This window comes from Anolis carolinensis, chromosome 5, assembly GCF_035594765.1.
Source record: "Anolis carolinensis isolate JA03-04 chromosome 5, rAnoCar3.1.pri, whole genome shotgun sequence".
Lineage (NCBI taxonomy): Eukaryota > Metazoa > Chordata > Lepidosauria > Squamata > Dactyloidae > Anolis > Anolis carolinensis.
The window spans coordinates 98096552-98120607 of NC_085845.1; the positions used below are offsets into that span (position 1 = coordinate 98096552).

A 24056-nucleotide genomic window follows, 5' to 3' on the forward strand; every position below is an offset into this window, starting at 1 on the left:
GCCGCGCTCGCGCCCGGCAGACAGGGGCGGGGCTAGGCTCCCTGAGTGCGCGCGCGCACCCGGCCAATCAGGAGCCGCGCTCGCGCCCAACAGGCAGGGACGGGGCTAGGTTCCCTGAGTGCACGCGCGCACCCGGCCAATCAGGAGCCGCGCTCGCGCCCAACAGGCAGGGACGGGGCTAGGTTCCCTGAGTGCACGCGCGCACCCGGCCAATCAGGAGACGCGCTCGCGCCCAACAGGCAGGGACGGGGCTAGGTTCCCTGAGTGCACGCGCGCACCCGGCCAATCAGGAGACGCGCTCGCGCCCAACAGGCAGGGACTGGGCTTGGCCCCCTGAGTGCACACACGCGCGCGCGCCGCCCCTTCGCCCCGCCCCACCCAACCTGCTGGCTTGAGGTCTTGACATTAGGCAGAGCCCAGGAGCCTCCGGTGGCCCAGGGGATAAAAGCCTCGTGACTTGAAGGTTGGGTTGCTGACCTGAAAGCTAGGTAAAGGTAAAGGTTTCCCCTGACGTTAAGTCCCGTCATGTCTGACTCTGGGGGTTGGTGCTCATCTCCATTTCTAAGCCGAAGAGCCGGCGTTGTCCGTAGACACCTCCAAGGGCATGTGGCCGGCATGACTGCATGGAGCGCCCTTACCTTCCCGCCGGAGCGGTACCTATTGATCTACTCACATTGGCATGTTTTCGAACTGCTAGGTTGGCAGAAGCTGGAGCTAACAGTGGGCGCTCACTCCGCTCCCCGGGTTTGAACCTGGGACCTTTCGGCCTGCAAGTTCAGCAGCTTATTGCTTTAACACACTGAGCCACCTGATTTCACATGGATAATGACCTTTGACATATATCTAATGCTAAACAAGTTTATTCTCGTGTCACTACTACATTGGAGGATGCCTTGTGCATATATATATGTGCACATTGATATCTTCTCATAGCTGCATTTGAACCACTATCATGGAAGGTGTTCAAAGAATTTCAAACTCCGCTCCCCGGGTTTGAACCTGGGACCATTCGGTCTGCAAGTTCAGCAGCTCAGCGCTTTAACGCACTTCACCACCGGGGCCCCATCAGACCTGAAAGCTGCCGGGTTCGAATCCCACCCGGGGAGAGCGCGGATGAGCTCCCTCTATCAGCTCCAGCTCCATGCGGGGACATGAGAGAAGCCTCCCACAAGGATGGTAAAAACATCAAAACATCCGGGTGTCCCCTGGGTAACGTCCTTGCAGACGGCCAATTCTCTTACTCCAGAAGCAACTCCGGTTGCTCTTGACATGAAAAAAAAGCTCCCTCTATCAGCTCCAGCTCCATGCGGAGACATGAGAGAAGCCTCCCACAAGGATGGTAAAACATCAAAAACATCTGGGCGACCCCTGGGTAACGTCCTTGCAGACAGCCAATTCTCTCACTCCAGAAGCAACTCTGGTTGCTCCTGGAAAAAAAAGGCAGAGCCCAGCGCCTTCCTGATTGCGGATCCCCGTCCCAACCTCTAATAAAGAGTCTCTTACAAGAGTGGTTCTCAGCATGTGGGTTCCCAGGTGTTTTGGCCTACAACTTCCAGAAATCCCAGCCCGTTTACCAGCTGTTAGGATTTCTGGGAGTTGAAGGCCAAAACATCTGGGGACCCACAGGCTGAGAACCACTGCCTTACAAGGTGAACTGGACCACCTAAACTGGGCTCTACAGGCCAATGGATTCTCCACCACAGACATCACAAGAGCTGCAAGGCCAAGAACAAGCCATGTACAAGGTTCTGTAGATAAATGGCTCGAGTATTTTGTATTGTTTTAAATCTGTTTTTAACTGCTTATGTTTTATTCTTTTGTATTGTTGTGTATTGGCATTGAATTCTGCCAGTTTTGTAAGCCATCCTGAATCCCGTCAGGTGAGAAGGGCGGGATAGAAATTATGGAAATAAATAATAAATAAATTATTAAATAAATAAGTTTATTTATATCCCGCCTCCATCTCCCCCGAAGGGGACTCGGGGCGGCTTACAGCAAAATCAGATACAAAACAATAACAAAATACAAAACATCAAAATACAGTAACAAAAACCAGTAATAATATATACACAATGACCAAAGGGGGAAAAAAAAACAGAAACATAGTAATAAGACATCAAATTAAAACAATGAGGTTGCAAAAGTGGATAAGCAAAGTGCACATTATGAGTTGCAAATTCAGAAATAGATAAAGTGCAACAGATTCAATTAAGGTCACATTGGGTTGGGAGGAGCCCTGAATTAATATCAAGTAATCAGGAGAAGTGCGACCAATACAAATGGAAGGAAAGACAGAAATCTGCCCAGAGGAAAAGTGTTCATTTACCATATGTCAGTGATTCTCAGCTTTCCTAATGCTGCAAACCTTTAATATAGTTCCTCATGTTGTGGTGACCCCCTAACTTACATAAACCATTATTTTCATTGCAACTTCATAACTGTAATTTTGCTACTGTTGTGAATCATAATGGAATATCTGTTATGCAGGATGTATTTTCATTCACTGGACCAAATTTGACACAAATACCCGATACGCTCAAATTTGAATACTGGTGGGGGTTGATTGTGTCATCTGGGAGTTGTAGTTCACCTGCAATCAAAGAGCATTCTGAACTCCACCAACGATGGAATTGAACCAAACTTGGCACACAGAACTCCTATGACCAACAGAAAATACTGGAAGGCTTGGGTGGGCATTGATCTTGAGTTTTGGAGTTGTAGTTCACCAACATACAGAAAGCACTGTGGACTCAAACAAAGATGGATCTAGACCAGTGGTTCTCAACCTGGGGTCCCCAGATGTTTTGGCCTTCAACTCCCAGAAATCCTAACAGCTGGTAAAGTGGCTGAGATTTCTGGGAGTTGTAGGCCAAAAACATTTGGGGACTCACAGGTTGAGAACCACTGATCTAGACCAAACTTGGCACCAATACTCAATTTGCCCAAATGTGAACACTGATGGAGTTTGGGGAAAATCGACCTTGACATTTGAGCGTTGTAGTTGCTAGGATTTATAGCTCACCTATGATCACTTTTTGCTTGATATTCAAGCAGTGCTTCTTGTAGGTCAGAGCACTTGGTAACTCCCAAGTATTTTGGTTTGCTGCAATGCTCCAGTGGGATTCCTTCCCAGGTAATCCTCAGAGCTCAAGATGCTTGTCTGTTCCTAAGGTGAAAGGCACACTTCTGTCTTTTAGATAGATTAAGGATCAGCTTGTTTTCCCTGTAAGGCAGCAAGAGCTGTTGCTGGAAGAACATTTAGAGGAGTGGTGGTTCTCATGAAACTTTTTCTTGATTTAAGTCTACTGGGAGTAGGCTGATAGCTGTGCAGTGGATGGCTTTCACAGTCTTCAACCTTATTTCTCTCGTAATTGGCAGCAACGTTTCGTGGCACATCAGGGGGGAGGGCAGTGCCAGCTTGCTTATAAAGTCTATCAGCAGGTTTAAGACATTAAAGCTCTTTCTTTAAAAACAATCCACTCCTGAAAGTTTTTAGAATAAAGAAAAGGTTTGCATGCTTACAAAATTAGCATTTTTTCTAGGTGGACTTTTTAAGGAAACATGCCCTATGACATAATGGAGCTACTTGATAGTCAGCAACTTTGCCAGAAACTTTGTCACTATAAGTACCTGTGAAATGTAAAGACCTGAAGGATCTATATTGCTTTGCACAACTCTTTGAAAAATTCGGGCCATGATTCGCACCTTTCTGGATCCTATTATACTCTATTACAAAATTATATAGATATGCTTTATACTGGAGGCCTTTTATTGCCACTGTGTACTGCATCAGATGAAGTGGGTTTAGATCCCTGAAAGTTCAAGTGAAAATAAACAGTTAGTCTTAAAAGCGATGTCACATTTTCTCCTCTTTTTTCTCCTCCTCCATGTGAATTTTCAGACCATATTACACTAATTAAATTGGCCCACTTATTGTTTCCTCCTAAGACTCATTATAACTGTAATCATTATAAGCTTAGACCCAGAGCAGATAAAACGCCCTTTTTGTGTTCCAATGGCTACCAATCTCCTTCCCCACTTTCCTATATGTATTAAGAGTATAAGGCTGAGGGCAAAGGACTGTCAATTTAACAATGTGCAAGTCGCTCTGAAAGCCTTTGTGGCTAAATGGTGGGGTAGAAATATTCTAAATAAATAAACAAGCATATAAATATAATATTGCTGGTCTGTTCTAGTGTGTTTCTACAGCAAATAGCTGGAAAGATGTTGGCTTCTGGTCCGTGTTTAATTTAATCTTCACTATTGTTTAGAAGCAACTGTCAGATTTATATGCACCAAGGTAACCAGGTGCATCTGGTTAGCTTATTACACAAAAATGAGGAATAGAAATTAATTTCCTGCCTAGAAAAGATAATATTTCCAAATGCAGGCAGCATAGCTTTGTGGAATAAGTGGTGATAATAATTAAAAACTGCACACAGAGTTTGAAAGTGCTTCCTGACTCATTGCCTTGGTAATTCTTTCAGCGACACGGAAAGGAACGCCAGCACTTTTGGGTGGAAGAGAGTGACTGGGGCAGTTTTCCATTCTAAGCAAGCTTATTATAGAAATGAGATATTAACAAGGGATTTCCTGGTTCTTAAGCTAAATCTCTTTAGCTGTGTTCCATGTATCATGTCTCTCTAACACAGAGAAGTCAAGAGGGCCACAGCGTGGTCTCAGCTTCAATCCCCTGGCATCAAAGAATTCCAAACTATAATCAAATAACAACAAATAAGAGACTATAGTGGCCTGAGGTGAGTGATTTCCCATCTTTGGTTCCCACAGGTTGGGGGACTGCAGGCCTGATAGCAAAGGATTGTAGAGTCTCATTCTCTGGAGATTTTAAAGCAGAGGCTGGATGGCCATCTGTCAGAAGTGCTTGGATTATGTATTCCTGCATGGCAGCAGGTTACACTGGATGGCTTTTGTGGTCTTTTCCAAATCAAGCAGGCTCAACACACATTTGGGAATTTTTGAATGACATTTGGGGGCCCAGAATTGGGAACCGATGACACAACTTTGGTGTTGTGTGCCTTCAAGTTGGTTTTGATCTATGGCAATCCAAAGGTGGGTTTTCTTGGTATGATTTGTTCAGAGAGGGATTAGCCATCGTGACTAAAAGATTTCCATAAGACTGGATCTACACTGCCCAATATCCCAAGATCAGATCCCAGATTTTCTGCTTTGAACTGGATTATATGAGTCTACACTGTCAGATAATCTAGGATCAGATTTTGATATATAAGGCAGTGTAGATCCAGCCTAAAAGATTCAAACTGGCCTCTGCATATACAATCCAGTGCTCAAACATTAGCTTTTGCTTAAGCACAGCCTGCCAAGAATTACTCATGGTTCTTCTGCCCCATTCTCCTATTGCACAAACTTGATCTTCATTACCTGATTATGCAAAAACCTCAATCATGCTTTGCATACAGAGTCGTACAGTTTGGGGGCTTTCACAGCAGAGACCCTCGTCTTTTGCATGCCAGCCTAGCCATTTTTAACCACAGGAGCCCCGAGCTAGGATTGTGTAAGTTTAGCTGGTCCATAAAACAACCTGCTCCCAAGCAAGTTAGGATTGTAAATATGAAGGCAAGAGGCATACCTGCATAATCTGGATGGTCGAGAGAGTATATTGGGGGGGGGGGGGGCGTCCAATGCTAAATGGCCTAAAGATACTGTAATTGTAATTCAATATTGAATTGTCAACATTTTAAAAGGAAAATGCTGTACATACATAGTTCATATTTATTTTTGTTTATTTCTGTATGCCTGGAAGGGTTTTCCTGCTGCAGCTATATTGGGGGGGGGGGGGGGGGGAGAGCGAGAAGAAAGGTGGGCTTTTGTTTTAGTTAACTCTATAGGTCAAGGCTGTAGCTGCAAGAAATCCTACCTTAAAGAACAGCTTCTAATCATACTTCATTTTATTTATAGGAAGGCACTTTGAATTCTTGGCAGGGGTTTGTTTTGCTTTCTGGTAAGAGAAACTATGTTCTTTGTAATGTGCCATTAATTTATAAGGAACTGAATGAATATAACTTCTAAGCAGAAATGTAAATGGAAAGGGGACAGCATGTGGTAAGCCTTCCCTTTTGTCCTGTATGCCTTTGTACTTCATGCTGGTATGTGTGTTTGTGTAGGTAAGATTGCTCTTGATCAGTGGAGATTAGTCAACAGGGCTTCTAGAAAGAGATCATTTCTGACAAGTGAATCATAGCAGGTTTACAAACAAAAACCCAGCACCTGGAACTGTTCAGGAGGAAGGAGTGGGCAGATGCCTAAAGTTTGATCTGCATCTTAAGTGCATACATAAAAACATCCCATCTTCTGTGCATTTGTAATGCCCAGGTCATGCTAGATTTGCTAGAGCCAATCAGTCAATTTCAGATGATCTGGGAACCTCATAGAGATGGTCTAATGCAGGCCTACACAACGTACGGCCTGCGGCCCACAATCTTTTAAAGTTCCACAATGTCAAAGCTGCTGGAGGCTCAGCAAGGACCCAGCAGCAACTGTACCCCAAACTATGTCATAACTAAATTCTTTAATAAATGTGTTAAATGATATTTCTTGTGTAACTTGTATGGCTTGTGCACTGTATCAGTTTCTAAATGTGTAAAACAGTATTAATTGTATCCTGAAGTCATCCGCTTCCCAGTGGCCCCCTAGGACCCAAAAGCAGCTTCAGAGGTTCCTAGGGTTTGCTAACTTCTATAGGCAGTTCATTACAGACTTTGCAAAATTCGCTTTCCCCTTAACAGGCTTATTAAAGACCAAGGGTAGAGGAGAGACCAAAAAAATAAAGTCACCTGGGGCAAAACTGATGTGGACCCCTGAATGCCAAAAAGCCTTTGAAGAGCTAAAACATAGATTTACCAGTCAACCTATTTGGATACATGCCCGGTTGGATAAACCTTTTGTTGTCCATTGTGATGCATGTCAATAAAATATCACCAATTTTAGTTTACTTAATGTTTAAAATAGTTTTTAGTATGCTAGCTGGGTTTTAGCCATATTTTGGTTTAATCCGTGTTTAATCTATCTGCAATGGCCTTTCCCAATCATTTTCTTAAAAGAGCTGGAAAAGCTATAAAGATTATATAAAGCTTCAGGACAAATCTATCATATTTCTCTAAAATGAGAGGTTAGGAAGAACAATGCTAATGAAAGCTCTGTGACCAAACTGTATATTAGAAAAAGTAGTGGATCTAATCAGTAGATGAGGATGAAGGAGGGTTATAAGGGGTAGTGGGGGGCACATACCTTTTCTCTCAGCACAGTACTGAACTGTGAGGGGACACAGTAAATTGGAGCCAAAATAGCAGATTGCTCTTCACTTTAGGGCCCTTCCACACAGCCATATAACCCAAAATATCAAGGCAGATAATCCACTATGTAATCTAGTTCAATATGGATTTTATACAGTTGTGTGGCAGGGGCCCTTGTTAAATGGTTTTTAACATCCACCTCTTCTGACCCCCACCAGCCACAATGGACACAAGCTATCACACTACGTGGAGATGCAAAGTGAGCTCTATACGACTTCCTATACTACCGGTAACACAAATTAAAATATAGATGCTGTGATCACAACATCACACTCATGCTCCTGCACATTTTACCTGGTGAAGAAACCAATGCAACTTCAAAAACTAGAATGATGTGCTTTTGGATTGGCTAAATAAAGGTATTACTTCCAGGTGGGTTTTGGATTATTACTTTCTTTGTTTTTTTATTTCATGGCTGACGTGGCTGCCTTGAAATGTCTTGTGACAAGACTATATTTGAACAGAAAAGTTCAGCATAGCGTCTTTAAGGTGAGCACAGCTAGAAGAAATGGTTAGAAATGTATAGAGAATTTTCTGCAGGCTGTTTAAAAAGAAGTTAAAAACAGGGGAGAGAAACAGAACCAGGGGCAGAGTATAGTAGAGCTAGATTTTAATGTGACAAGAAGTGTCCCGTCCCCCCTCCCTTATGCCATTTTCCTGATTTAAATCTGAGGAAGGGGAAGTTGACCATAACCTTGTGACTTATGCCTTTGTTGCATCAAGGCTGGTCCTACTGTCCTACTTTCTTATATATTCCTTCAAAAAACTCCAGAACATAGCAACTACAGGTGTTCTTAGAAACATGGCTATATGAGCTTGTTATCCACTGGTTGTCAAGCACAATTCAAAGTGCTGTCTATTGCTACATACGGGTGTATGTGGCTCATATCTGGGATGCTTTAACAGAGCACTTCCTCCCAGACATCCTATCCCTACTCTCATTTCAAATGGAAAAAAACACAGCACAGTAATGAAGCTCTTTCCCAAAGAATTCTTCTGGGTGGTATTTTAATTATTTCCCATGCTGTTGCCACTTTTTGGTATTTAATTGTTATAACTGCTTAATAATGGATTGCTCTTTTAGTGTTGCCAGCCCTTTGAGAACTACTCTGGGGAGTGAAAAAGCAGGATAAATAATAAATAAAATTATTCTAATAAAATATCAGCTCACATCATCCAAAGGTGCTACTTCTCCCTTGAAAGAAAATGTGCCTTCACAGTGACCCTTAAAGATTTAAGAAATGTTATGAGCTTTTACAATTAAAACGGGGGTTGGCAGGCAGGCAGGCAGGCAGACTTTTATACTATAGGAAAATATATGGAGAGGCAGGCAGCAAAGAGAAAGTGGTTATATTGCACATGTGTAAAGGTCTCTCATTTTCTCCCTCTCTCTCCACCCCAATTATTTGCTGGGCTGTCACTATGCCAACATTTCCCATTATTTTCCAACATAGCTGACTTGGGGGGTGCTGGTAATTAAAGTCGAGAAATTTCACTTTCCTGAGCTTTGCTTTGCTTTTACTCGTTTCTCTCTTCCCCCCAACTTTAAATAAATATTTAAAGACAGCCTAGAGCTCCAAAGATAAGCCTTTCAAAGCTGAAAGATAGCTCCTTCCTCTATCTTATCAAGCTCAGAAAATCAGTTCTTTTTCCCTTTGAGATACAGATGTAGAATACACTTTTCTCCAGCTATTTGGGGTCATTTAACTGCCACTTTTTTGACAAAAGATGCTGCTGTTACATTTGCTCACTGACTCTAGGGTCCATTCATCAGTAATCCTGCCCACTTAACCTCCTTCTTTCCAAACTGAAATGCTTCACAGCGGCCACATTTTTTAAAAATAGTCATACAACAGTTAGTATTAGTTCTTCCTTTGAACTCCTTGCTGCCAAGTAGTACTACAAGGAGGCTATTTCATTGCAGAGCAATATCTGGAGCCTGTTCTTTTACAATGAGGAGTGTTTAAAAGTTCTGATGCATTAGTTCCATGTGGCCCAGATAATAAACTTGTGGCAGAATGAAAATCGTGTATAGTTCACGTTTGGCCAGTCCACACACTGTCTTGTCAGAGAAAAGATATGCCATGCAGATGATCAGTAAAGAACAAGAGGTTTACTCTTTAAAATACAGAGCAACATATATGCAGTCATATGAACAGTCGCATTGACTCAAACAGTGTCCTTTAAGAGAGATTCAAATAGTCTTTAGGTGTCCATGTAAATAGTCGTCTTCCAGCAGCCCAGGAGCAAACCTCACTTGGTAAGCTCCTGCACAGAAAACTACAGTAGAGTCTCACTTATCCAACATAAACGGGCCGGCAGAATGTTGGATAAGCAAATATGTTGGATAATAAGGAGGGATTAAGGAAAAGCCTATTAAACATCAAATTAGGTTATGATTTTACAAATTAAGCACCAAAACATCATGTTATACAACAAATTTGACAGAAAAAGTAGTTCAATACGCAGTAATGCTATGTAGTAATTACTGTATTTACAAATTTAGCACCAAAATATCACGATGTATTGAAAACATTGATTTCAAAAACGTGTTGGATAATCCAGAACGTTGGATAAGTGAGTGTTGGATAAGTGAGACTCTACTGTATATGTAACCGTTGCCAAAACTCCCAGACACAATTAGCTTCCCAGATGTAGCCCAACCAATCAGCTTCATGCTTTGCATTTTCAGTTAATACACTCACCAACTGATTTTACATGCTCTAACAAAACTGGGGACTTTATCACATTGGGATATAATTGTTTATATCAGTATGCATCCCATGTTTTTTAGGACTGAGTGAATACTGTATTGAGATGGCATGTATACTTTCCTCATCACACATGATTATTACGATTATTGTGATTTTAAAAAACTGCGCTTTGACTCATCACAGTACAGAAGGCTGGCTCCTTCCAATCCATTCAACGCCAGCAAAGTATTGTTGCTGGTGGAATTTTCCTATCACACAAAATTTTCCTTTCACCCTGTTGGGTGTTATAGTTCATCCACATCCAGAGAGCACTGTGAACCCAACCAGCAATGGATCTGGAACATCCTTGGTATGCACATCGAACATGACCAACTTTAAGTACTGGCACTGTGAACCCAATTGATGATGGATCTGGACCAAGCCTGCGACACATACCCAACATGGCCAACTTTGCATACTGTTGGGGTTTGGGGGGGATTGACATGTGATGTTGGGAACTGTAATTCACCCACATTCTTATGTATTTTCTAATGGAAGGATTCATAAAAAACAAAAGCGAAGAATGACTTTTTCTAATGAATAGCAGTACAAATTACCTAATCCAGGCATCCCTGGGTGCCTAAAATAGTTGTCAATAAAATCAGTTGAATATTCCTATCAGTCTATTTAACAGATTGATGAGCTAAAGCCTTTCTCAGTTTATTAATGAAGTTTCTTAGTTGGTAGAAGCAAATAACACATTTTAAATAGGAGGTGCTATTAAGAATATATTGGCAGTAGTACAAAGGTTAGGCAATATACCAGTTCTTTGAAAATGTCCTAAATCCATATCAACTATTCTTGGTATCTGAATGGATAAGAACAAAGACAACATTGTAGCAAGTAGAATACAAGAGGAGCAGCAATGAGTATAATTGTAGATTAGGAAATACCTGAGCTATTTTAGAAGATAATGATAAGAAATGTGTTCATCAAACAATGGAAAGATAATAGAAAGAAGTACTGGTGCTCTTTCCCTTCAAAGGATTTTGGGAAGTTACAGGAGTAACTTGTTTGTCCAGTATGGAATTGCCTGCAGTATCCCATTCCCTGAGGTTTATAGGGCAAATTCTGGAAAATTTATTCACCATGTTAGGGTGAAAAGGCCTTGATCTGTGATAGGGGCAGGACAGGCATGAAATGAAAGGCAGAACTGGGGCTCCATCTGCACCGACCATTTAATGCAGACAATGGCAAACCTGTGTATAAGGTCCCTTCCACACAGCTGAATAAAATCCCACATTCTCTGCTTTGAACTGGAATATATGGCAGTGTAGATTTGGATAACCCAGTTCAAAGCAGATACTGTGGGATTTTCTGCCTTGATCTTATGGGTTATATGGCTGGGTGGAAGGGCCCTAAGTCTTGTCAAAAAGCCCCTAAAACAAGCACACAATAATAACAACAGTTTGTGAAAGTGAGTTTCACTTTGGGATTTATAATGCCTGCATTACCCCATCGTAATTCAAAAACATGTTTAACAAATCGTGAACAAATACTACTGTCCAAACCATACGGGATAACAGAGGCAGATAAGCACAAGGAAAAGAAGCAGTCTCATCAGACTTGATCAACTGTAACCCATGCAAACTATTGCACATTTTCTGCCTGTAACATGTTTATCAGTTAGCAGTAAAATAAAAGAGGGAGATTAGGACAACCTAAAGGACGACCCAAATAATTACTACAATACGAGGCAGGATTCTGGAAAAGATCATTAAGGAAGTGGTCTACAAACACTTAAAAACGAATGCGGTCATCACTAATAGTCAACATGGATTTATCAAAAACAAGTCATGCCAGACTAATCTGATCTCTTTTTTTGATAGCATTATGAACTGGGTAGACGCAGGGAATGCTGTGGATGTAGCGTATCTGGATAGCTAATACTCCAGGAGAAAGGAGCAGAATTCAAAACAATCTTAACGAGGTTGTTGCATGTTTTCCGGGCTGTATGGCCATGTTCCAGAAGTATTATCTCCTGATGTTTCGCCCACATCTGTGGCAGGCATCCTCAGAGGTTGTGAGGCATGGAGAAACTAAGCAAGGAAGGTTTATATATATCTGTGGAAAGTCCAGGGTGAGAGAAGAACTCTTGTCAGTTGGAGGCCAGTGTGGGCGAAACGTCAGGAGAGAATACTTCTGGAACATGGCCATAAAGCCTGGAAAACATACAACAACCTTGTGATCCCGGCCATGAAAGCCTTCGACAACACAATCTTAACAGATTAGAGAAATGGGCCAAAACTAACAAAATGAAGTTCAACAGGGACAAATGCAAGATACTCCAGCTAGGCAGAAAAAATAAAATGCAAAGATATAGAATGGGGGACGCCTGGCTCGACAGCAGTACATGTGAAAAAGATCTTGGTGTCCTCGTGGACAACAAGTTAAACATGAGCCAACCATGTCATGTGGCGTCTTAAAAAGCCAATGGGATTTTGGGCTGCATAATTAGGAGTATAGTGTCTAGATCCAGCAAAGTCATGCTACTCCTCTATTCTGCCTTGTCCAATACTGTGTCCAATTCTGGGCATCATAATTGAAGGGAGATGTTGACAAGCTGGAATGTGTCCAGAGGAAGGCGACTAAAATGATTAAGAGTCTGGAGAACAAGCCCTATGAGGAGTGGCTGAAAGAGCTGGGCATGTTTAGCAAGCAGAAGAGAGGGCTAAGAGGAGAAGTCATGGGGAGGAGGGAGCAAGCTTGTTTTCTGCTGCCCTGGAGACTAGGATGCAGAACAATGGCTTCCAACTACAGGAAAGGAGGTTCCACCTGAACATTAGGAAGAACTTCCTCACTGTGAGATCTGTTCGGCAGTGGAACTCTCTCCCCCAGACTGTGGTAGAGACTCCTTTTTTTTTTTGAAAGCTTTTAAATAGAGGCTGGATGGCCATCTGTTGGGGGTGCTTTGAATGTGATTTTCCTGCTTCTTGGCAGGGGGTTGGACTAGATGGCCCACAAGGTCTCTTCCTACTGGATGATTCAGTGATTCTATGATTATGGAAAGGCTAGGACAGGCTTTGCAATCAAGGTGACATTTGACAGATATGTATACAATTATACATTTATACTAATGTGAAGAGAAGGTGAGATTTTTTTTTCTGTCCTGTGTTGCACCATTGTATTGTCTGGAGTGGAAACCATATGCCTCTTCCTCCACTGAAGGAAACCCTTCTTCACACATATTTAGCCTAAGAAACTATCTATCAAATCTACTAGCCACAAAGCAAACTATAAATCCAAGCCCTAGAGCACTACAGCTCTCTCTTTTGTTGTTATGATAGGGAGTGGAGAATGCATTTTTTTCTCAAGAAGATTACATCAGGCCTTAGGCTATTTGAATATTACGTTCTGGGAAAGACGTGTGTGTGTGTGTGTGTGTGACAGTGGAAGATACTCTGAAACTGATTCTTCACCACTGAGTACCTGACAAGTCATCTTTTGCTAGAAATAAAGTACTGGTATAACCGAAAGGTCCCAGGTTCAAACCCCGGGAGCGGTGTGAGCGGTCGCTGTTAGCTCCAGCTCCTGCCAACCTAGCAGTTCGAAAACATGCCAATGTGAGTAGATCAATAGGTACCACTCCGGCGGGAAGGTAACGGCTCTCCATGCAGTCATGCCGGCCACATGACCTTGGAGGTGTCTACGGACAACACCCCAATTTCCAAGCTCTTCGGCTTGGAAATGGAGATGAGCACCAAATCCCAGAGTCAGACACGACTGGACTTAACGTCAGGGGAAACCTTTACCTTTTACTAATCATAATAATCATGTGTGATGAGGAAAGTATATATGCCATCTCAATACAGTATTCACTCAGTCCTAAAAAAACATGGGATGCATACTGATATAAATATCACAATGTGATAAAGTCCCCAGTTTTGTTAGACTTAACGTCAGGGGAAACCTTTACCTTTTTTTTTACTATAACTTAATTTATGTTTGGATTTGGCTTTCAAGAGCATACAACTTATTTTCAGAAGTCACAAGAACAGGCTTCTTCAATCTAGTGTCTCCTGTTATGGAATTCAACTCTCATGAGGCCCAGAAAGCATAGCCAATTGTCAAGACATCACACTCAACTCTTGGAATGATTCAATCAGCTTTGTCTCCGAAAAGTCCTGCAAATCTCTTGGGAAGACAGGCGGACAAATGTCAGTGCTGGAAGAAGCAAAGACCACTAGCATTAAAGCACTGCTCTTATACCATCAACTCCGCTAAAGTGGCCACATTGTCCAAATGCCCAATCACCATCTCCCAAAGCAGTTGCTATACTTCCAATCAAGAACAGAAAATGGAATGTTGGTGGACAGGGAAGAAGATTTAAAGATGGGCTCAAAGCTAACCTCTAAAACTGTGGCATGGACACCGATAACTGGGAAGCCCTGATCCTTGAACGCTCTTGCTGGAGGTCAGCTGTGACCAGCAGTGCTGCGAAGTTCGAAGAGGCACGAATGGAGGGCAAAAGGGAGAAATGTGCCAAGAGGAAGGCGCATCAAGCCAACCCTGACCGGGACTGCCTTCCACCTGGAAACCAATGCCCTCACTGTGGAAGAACATGCGGGTCAAGAACAGGGCTCCACAGTCACCTACGTACCCACCGCCAAAACACTACACTTAGAAGGCCATCATACTTGGGCAATGACGAATCGCCTAAGTAAGTGTCAAGAATGCTAGAAGTTGTAGCCTAAAACATTAGGTGGGTGTTAGGTGAAGGAAGACAGTTGAACACAAAGGATCAGTGAAGAGGGACTAGGAACTCTAGTACTGTTCTCGAAAATTCGACTCCTTTCCTAAAAGATAGATTCCACATGCATTCCAAAATCATATATGGATTTTTATTCTCTTTGAAGTTTAGGTAAAAGGTAAAGGTTTTCCCCTGACGTTAAGTCCAGTCATGACCGACTCTGTGTGCAAAAAAGAGCTTGGAGTCCTCGTGGACAACAAGTTAAACATGAGCCTACAATGTGATGCGGCAGCTAAAAAAGCCAATGGGATTTTGGCCTGCATCAATAGGGGAATAGCATCTAGATCCAGGAAAGTCATGCTCCCCCTCTATTCTGCCTTGGTCAGACCACACCTGGAATACTGTGTCCAATTTTGGGCACCGCAGATGAAGGGAGATGTTGACAAGCTGGAAAGCGTCCAGAGGAGGGCGACTAAAATGATTAAGGGTCTGGAGAACAAGCCCTATGAGGAGAGGCTTAAAGAGCTGGGCATGTTTAGCCTGCAGAAGAGAAGGCTGAGAGGAGACATGATAGCCATGTACAAATACGTGAGGGGAAGTCATAGGGAAGAGCGAGCAAGCTTATTTTCTGCTGCCCTGCAGACTAGGACACGGAACAATGGCTTCAAACTACAGGAAAGGAGATTCCACCTGAACATCAGGAAGAACTTCCTCACTGTGAGAGCTGTTCGACAGTGGAACTCTCTCCCTGGGGCCGTGGTGGAGGCTCCTTCCTTGGAGGCTTTTAAGCAGAGGCTGGATGGCCATCTGTCGGGGGTGCTTTGAATGCGATTTCCTGCTTCTTAGCAGGGGGTTGGACTAGATGGCCCATGAGGTCTCTTCCAACTCTACTATTCTATGATTCTATGATTCTATGATTGGTGCTCATCTCCATTTCTAAGCCGAAGAGCCGGCGTTGTCCGTAGACACCTCCAAGGTCATGTGGCCGGCATGGCTGCATGGAGCGCCCTTACCTTCCTGCCAGAGCAGTACCTATTGATCTACTCACATTTGCATGTTTTCGAACTGTTAGGTTGGCAGGAGCTGGGCTAACAGTGGGCGCTCATTCTGCTCCCGGGATTTGAACCTGGGACCTTTCGGTCCGCAAGTTCAGCAGCTCAGCGCTTTAACACACTGCACCACCACAAGTTTAGCAGTATTGAAATTATAGTATTCCCCCGCCCTGCAATGGACTTCATTTCCAACAGACTTCATTGGAAACTACACTTTCCAAAGGGCATTAATTAACCTTTCACCTGAGGGGAACTGAAGAAGAAATGTGTGCCCACTAATCCCAGACAAACACCCATCTGTAAATTCCCTAACAAAAGGAATTTTTCTCTGTGTCTATGTATCTGAACTATGTATCTGTTTTCTTTAAAAAAAGAGAGAGAGAGAGAGGAAAAAGCAGTTTTTTCAATCTGCCAAAGGCAATTAGAAAAGATCAGAGATTTATGGAGACAAAGAAGCTTGGAAGACTCTGATAAGACATTTCTTTCTTACTGACTAATACCAATTAGAAAAAAAGACTTGAACCAGTTCACGAAAAAAAATCATCTTCCTTATATACAAATATTCACACCTACTTTTATGTTAATTTCTTGATGAATCAATGATGTGATGCTGTTTGCCATAGCCAATCAACAGAGCTTTTATGTAAATACACAAGTTTATAAATTTCCATTAACATTGCTGTACTTTAGGAAAAAAATTACTTTAGAATTGTTGTCAAAGAGCTTTTTCTCCATTCTGCAGAATGCTAAGAATTAAAAGCTGATTGATTTCCCATGTTTGGAAGCGTGTTTTTAATTCAAAAAATTATCTGCAACACGGAATAGATCTGTAATTTGCCTGTATGGTTAAGATGAGAGCCCACATGTGTTTTTTACAATCCTAGCTCATGATAATAATAATAATAATAACAATGATTGTATGACACAGCAAACAAGATAGATATGCTGGATTTCATATCACAAAATCACAAGTTGAACACTTCCCAAGTGTCTAGGACTGTGTGATGTATTTTCAGATGATGTGCGCAGATCCCAGTAGGGTGGACTTTTGCAGTTGGCAGATCGTAATTTTGTCAATGCCTATTGTTTCCAAATGCCGGCTGAGATCTTTTGGCACGGCACCCAATGTGCCGATCACCACCGGGATCACCTGCACTGGTTTCTGCCAGAGTCTTTGAAGTTCAATCTTGAGGTCCTGATAGCGGCTGAGTTTTTCCTGTTGTTTTTTGTCAATGCGACTGTCACCTGGGATGGCAACATCAATGATCCAAAACTTTTTCTTTTCCACAACTGTGATGTCTGGTGTGTTGTGTTCCAGAACTTTGTCAGTCTGGATTCGGAAGTCCCACAGTATCTTTGCGTGCTCATTCTTCAATATTTTTGCAGGTTTGTGATTCCACCAGTTCTTTACTGCTGGCAGTTGGTACTTTAGGCATAAGTTCCAATGAATAATTTGGGCCACATAGTTGTGCCTCTGTTTGTAGTCTGTCTGTGCGATTTTCTTACAGCTGCTGAGGATATGATCCATGGTTTCGCCAGCTTTCTTGCAGTGTCTGCATTTTGGGTCGTCAGCTGATTTTTCAATCTTGGCCTTAATTGCATTTGTTCTGATGGCTTGCTCCTGGTATTATTATTATTAGTCCTACAACATTACTGGAGGGTCATGCATTACACATTTTGATTTTTTTAAAATGCTGTTTAAACTTGTTTAAACAACTATTTCACAACAGAGCCCCGGTGGCGAAGTGTATTAAAGCACTGAGCTGCTGAACTTGCAGACCAAAAGGTCCCAGGTTCAAATCCTGGGAGCGGAATGAGCGCCAGCTCCTGCCAACCTAGCAGTTCGAAAACATGCAAATGTGAGTAGATCAATAGGTACCGCTCCGGCGGGAAGGTAAGGGCGCTCCATGCAGCCATGCCGGCCACATGACCTTGGAGGTGTCTACGGACAACGCCGGCTCTTCGGCTTAGAAATGGAGATGAGCACCAACCCCCAGAGTCAGACATGACTGGACTTAACATCAGGGGAAACCTTTACCTTTATTTCACAATACTGCAACTCCTGACTACAACACTGGCAATATTGTTTGATCATTTTTCACTGATGATGCATTAGAGGTATTGATTATTGCCAGCTCTCTTTAAGAAACTTTGACCCTCAGTTATGTTGAAATCTGTGCTAACCTGGCCAATACTAAGGGATTGTGGGACGTATAGTTTAAAACATTTGAAGAGCAACAATTTAAGGCTATGATTCCTTGTGCTTTCTTCCTTCTGCTGTCTTTTTGTGTCACCTGCATCCTTACTGCTGGATAGGATGACCCCTTTAGAGAGGAGAGTCTGTTACTTGAAGATGTCCTGTTTAAAGAGAAGTGACCTCGAGAAGGGAGTACAGAGGCCTGAAAGCTGCTAATCAATACTTTGTTCGAGGATAGCAGACTCAACAGCACACATCAATTTATTTTGCTTACTTATTTTATGTCCCACTTTTGTGCTGGGAAAATGAACAGCTCAAAGCAGTAAAAGAAGAAGAAAGCAAATTCACTTTAAAAACCTAAATAAATTGAACATTGAGGCAATTGTGTTAAAAAGTATCTGAGTGACTTAATATACAAGGGGCATACATCTTCATGTTGAGAAAAATAAATAGCTGTCATTGGAGGACTTGGAGTCCTTTGAAAAGGCCCACCCGGAAAGGGGGCAGACAGGCAAACATGCATTGAGTCAATATGTAAAACAGTTCGTGATGGGATTATTGACCAAGCCCAGTTTGTACAAAGGCCGAGCCTCAGAAACACCATGGGGCTATTATGCAGATATGATTAGTTCAATGAGGAACATACTGATTTTATCTGAATGCTATTGGTGTCTGGCAGCATCTCATCTCTAGATTCGCGCAGGAGATTGAAGTTTCAATTGACATGATTTGGCTTTTCCAAATACCATTATCTTTCCTTGAAGGACTCACTCACAGTAGATGGGAAACTGGTAAAGCCCCTCAGGCGCATACATACACAAGCAAGATATTTTATTTAAGACTTTCCCGAAGCACTAGCCTGTATCTGTGCAGATATGCCTCCTTGCTCCAGGGCAGTGTTTAATGCAGAACATATATGTATGGGTCTCAAAAGGGTATACCCATGTGAATATTGTAAATGATGCTTTAAGAAAAAACAGAGATGTTTAATTTTGAAGCACGAAGTGAACCTCCTTTTGTTAGGGGATTTGGGGATAGGCTCTTCATTCTGGGTTTTACAGGCATGCAATCCCTCTTCACTTCCTCTCAAGGATTATGTTGATAAAATGTTAACTAAGCCCCTTTGTGATGTGTAGTCTCCATTTATATCCCCATACCAAAAAAGGGAAACGCTAAAGAATGCTCAAACTTCTGTACAGTGGCACTTATTTCCCATGCCAGTAAGGTAATGCTCAAGATCCTGCAAGGCAGACTCCAGCAATACATGGAGCGAGAGTTGCCAGATGTCCAAGCTGGGTTCAGAAAAGGCAGAGGAACAAGAGACCAAATTGCCAATATCCGCTGGATAATGGAGGAAGCCAGGGAGTTCCAGAAAAACTTCTACTTCTGCTTTATTGACTATTCTAAAGCCTTTGACTGTGTGGATCATAATAAACTATGGCATGTTCTTGGTGGTATGGGGATATCAAGTCACCTTGTCTGTCTCCTGAGAAATCTGTATAAAGACCAAGTAGCCACAGTAAGAACAGACTACGGAACAACAGACTGGTTCAAGATTGGGAAAGAAGTGCAGCAGGGCTGTATACTTTCACCCTACCTATTCAACTTGTACGCAGAACACATCATGCGACGAGTGGGGCTTGACGATTCCAAAGCCGGAGTTAAAATTGCTGGAAGAAACATTAACAACCTTAGGTATGCAGATGATACCACTCTGATGGCCGAAAGTGAGGAACTGCTGAGGAGCCTTATCACCAAAGTGAAAGAAGAAAGTAAAAAAGTCCACATAGTGAAAGCAATGGTATTCCCCATAGCAACCTATGGATGCAAGAGCTGGACCATAAGGAAGGCTGAGCAAAGGAAGATAGACACTTTTGAACTCTGGTGCTGGAGGAAAATCCTGAGAGTGCCTTGGATCACAAGAAGATCCAACCAGTACATCCTCCAGGAAATAATGCCCGGCTGCTCATTGGAGGGAAGGAGATTAGAGGCAAACCTGAAGTATTTTGGCCACATCATGAGAAGCCAGGAAAGCTTGGAAAGGATCACGATGCTGGGGAAAATGGAAGGAAAAAGGAAGAGAGGCCAACCAAGGGCGAGATAGATGGACGGTATCCTTGAAGTGACTGGCTTGACCTTGAAGGAACTGGGGGCGGTGACGGCCGACAGGGAGCTCTGGTGTGGACTGGTCCATGAGGTCACGAAGAGTCGGAGACAACTAAAGGACTGAGCAGCAGCAGCAGCATGGCCCCTTCCACACAGCTGAATAAAATCCCACATTTTCTACTTTAAACTGGAATATATGGCAGTGCGGACTCAGATAACCCAATTCAAAGCAGATACTGTGGGATTTTCTGCCTTGATGTTCTGGGGTATATGGCTGTGTGGAAGGGTCCTATGTCAGTGTGGTAATTAAACAATTCAGGGTTTTATTATTTTATTCTTTGTTTGCAATTCTTCTACCAACTCTTTATTGCAGGTATAGTTTGCAGATTTACAAAATGATTCTTTAGTCCCCAAACTAAGGCCCATGAGCCGGATGTGGCCCTCCAAGGTCATTTACCTGCCCCCGCCCTCAGATTTAGACTTAGACTCACCCAAAGTCTGAAATGACTTGAAGGCACACAACAACAATCCTAATTAATTTGACTATCGCATTGGCCAGAAACAAGCCCACACTTCCCATTGAAATCCTGATAGGTTTATGTTGGTTAAAATTGTTTTTATTTTTTAAATATTGTTCTTCATTGTTGTTGTTGTTTTTGCACTACAAATAAGACATGTGCAGTGTGCATAAGAATTTGTATTTTTTTTTCAAATGATAATTTGGCCCCTCAACAGTCTGAAGGATTGTGGACTGGCCTTCTGTTTAAAAAATTTGAGGACCCTGCTTTAGAGTGCATGCCTTTGCCATGTGCCTTAAAGTTAATGCTGACGTATGTCAACTATCTCATTGAATACTCTTGGCAAGATGGATTTGGATGAGGTTTGCCATTGCCTAATGTTACAGCTAAGAGAATTTGACTTGCTTTAAAAACATTCAGATCAATATTAGAAGTGTGAAGACCAGGTCAGAACATTTTTTCATATGTGATGGGGATGTAAAATTGCAAAATCTTACTGGAAAAAATATTCACAAAATTATACAGGAAATAATAAAAATGAAATTTCAAATAAAGCCAGAATATTATTTACTAGGATTGCCAGACATGAAGGTAAGGTAAAGGTTTCCCCTGACGTTAAGTCCAGTCATGTCTGACTTTGGGGGTTGGTGCTCATCTCCATTTCTAAGTCGAAGAGCCGGTGTTGTCCGTAGACACCTCCAAGGTCATGTAGCCAGCATGACTGCATGGAGTCCCGTTACTTTCCTGCCGGAGCGGTACCTATTGATCTATTCACACTGGCATGTTTTTGAACTGCTAGGTTGGCAGAAGCTGGAGCAACAGCAGGTGCTCACTCCGCTCCCGGGATTTGAACCTGGGACCTTTCGGTCTGCAAGTTCAGCAGCTCAGTGCTTTAACACACTTCACCACCGGGGTTCCATTCATGAAACTTGACAAAAATCAAGAAATTTAACTACCTGACCACAGCAGCCAGAATCACCTACGCGAGGAAGTGGAAATCTAAAGATATCCAACAAAGAAGAATGGATATAAAAATATTGGATAAAATGTACATGGAGAAATTAACATACTACTTAATGACTTATTAAGGTAAACCAAAGAAAGCAACAGACTGGACTCTATTGAAAAAATATCTGATATCAGAAAAAATCAATAGAAACATATAAAGACAGAGTGGACAGTAGGACAGACTATAAAACAGACATTTTACTCTGATGGAAAAATTGGAAGTCAAATAACATTTCTTCAAACCATCTGCAACTTTTTTCCCTTTTCTTTTTATTTATATATATATATATTTCTTTTTTTTCTGGTCTTCACACTTCCCCACCAAGAAAAATATCATTTGGTTTTAAGTAAATGTTGTAAGACCGCACACAAAGCTTCTCCACATAGTTTCTGTCTTTTCAATCAGCAAGCTAAGACAATGATTCAGATAATGTCTACTGACAGATTGGTTCCTGTTGGACAAATTTTGGGAATTGGTTTAGCAGTGTTGGAGACCCAGGCTGTTGTGAACATGTATTTTGAGAAGCATGTGTTTGAAATCATTACTAGTTCTGCTTTTAACATTTTCAAAGGCTTTAATAAATCTGGTTTTAAGTATTAACCAATTTCAGTACTGTCTAATCTAATGGGCACCACTGTAATGGAACATCTCGGGTCTTTCACTTCTCATTAAGCTAGCAATATATCCTTGCTGTGGTGGTATGATGGAGCCGTTGTTTAAAACCTGAATCTCATCAGCTGATTTGCAGTTACAGTTATAATAGAGCCTAACTATCTATTTACAGTAAAGATTTGATCTGCCCTCCCTTTCACATACACAGTAATGTATAGCAGGATGACGGGAACATAAAGGTTTTATGTTCGGCTCGGACCATTTCCCCACGTGAAGACGAATTGAGTAGAGTTTTCATAATAAGGTCACATTACCATGATGCTGCTTTGTATTGTTGTGAGGCAGGATGGACTGAATGAGTAGCTTGGGGCCATTAATGTTTCTTGATGGTTGCGAATGGATTTCTGAATGAACAATTCACCTGCAGGGTGGGAAAGAGAGTGCACAAGAGAAACAGCCTGTCTGGGCATTTAAAAAAAAAACAACTTAAGGCTGCGACAACTAAGAATTTGTAGCTGGGCTAGGCTATGGATTCTGACATTTTGATATCCATTCCACTACATATTTATCGTACACTAGAATCACAAAATCCAGAAAGGATGGGAAATGCCTGGCTCTTTAGATTTATGTATTACTAGCTGTGCCCAGCCACACGTTGCTGCGGCTTATGGGAATCATTTGTTGGCCAGGTGAAATAACAGTAAATAGCCTTGCAGCCTCAAAGCCTGGCCATTTTCTTCTTATGTGAATCCTTGTTTGGTGAGCTGGAATACAATGGAATAGGCTTGCTGCTCGGAAGGCATTCTAGGGGAATGTTTTTTTGGCCAATTTGAATTGCACTGAATAGCCTGGCTGCTTTCTATATAGGGGCATCTTTCCTTGGGCAAGCTGAATGGGACGGAGTAGCCTCGTAGCTTCCAAACCTGAGGGTTTTCTATCTAGGGGAAATCTTGGTTGGCCAGGTTGAATTGCACTGAATAGCCTCGCTGCTTCAAAGCCTGGCTGGTTTCTACATAGGGCCATTCTTCGTTGGCCAGGTAGAATGGGATGGAATAGCCTCATGGCTTCAAAGCCTGGGCGTTTTCTATCTAGGGGAAATCTTGGTTGGCCAGGCTAAACAGCACTGAATAGCCTTGCTGCTTGCAAGCCTAGCCGCTTTTTACCTTGTGGAATTCTTGGTTGGCCAGGTTGAATAGCAATTAATAGTCTCAGTGCGGCAAATATGAATGCTGCAATTAGCCACCTTGATTAACATTTAATGGCCTTGCAGCTTCAAAATCTGCCTGCTTACTGCCTGGGGGAATCCTTTGTTGGGAGGTGTTAGCTGGCCCTGGTTGTTTCCTGTCTGGAATTTCCCTGTTTTCAGAGTGTTGCTCTTTATTTATTGTCCTGATTTTAGAGATTATATTGTTCTGTATTATTATACCACAGTAATTATTATATATTAGAACTGGATTATATGAGTCCTGTTCTACACAACTGTATAAAATCCACACTGAACTAGGTTATATGGTAGTGTGGACTCAAGATAATCCAGTTCAAAGCAGATACTGTGGATTATCTGCCTTGGCATTCTGGGTTATATAGGTGTATGGTAGGGCCTTCCAGCAATTTTGACTCCAGCCTTGGATTCTTCAAGCCCCGCATGTCGCATGATGTGTTCTGCGTACCAGTTGAATAGGTAGGGTGAAAGTATACAACCCTGCCGTTTCCCAATCTCGAACCAGTCTGTTGTTCCATGGTCTGTTCTTACTGTGGCTACTTGGTCTTTATACAGATTTCTCAGGA

At 42.2% G+C, this 24056-nt stretch overlaps 1 long non-coding RNA gene across 1 annotated transcript; it reads left to right on the forward strand.

The window, feature by feature from the left end:
* The first annotated feature begins 382 nt into the window (after positions 1-382).
* LOC134299344 (uncharacterized) lies at positions 383-7702 on the forward strand. The gene is made up of 3 exons (XR_010006532.1): positions 383-488; positions 5938-5980; positions 7490-7702. It is a non-coding gene; the product is annotated as an uncharacterized LOC134299344 (long non-coding RNA).
* Positions 7703-24056: the final 16354 nt, after the last annotated feature.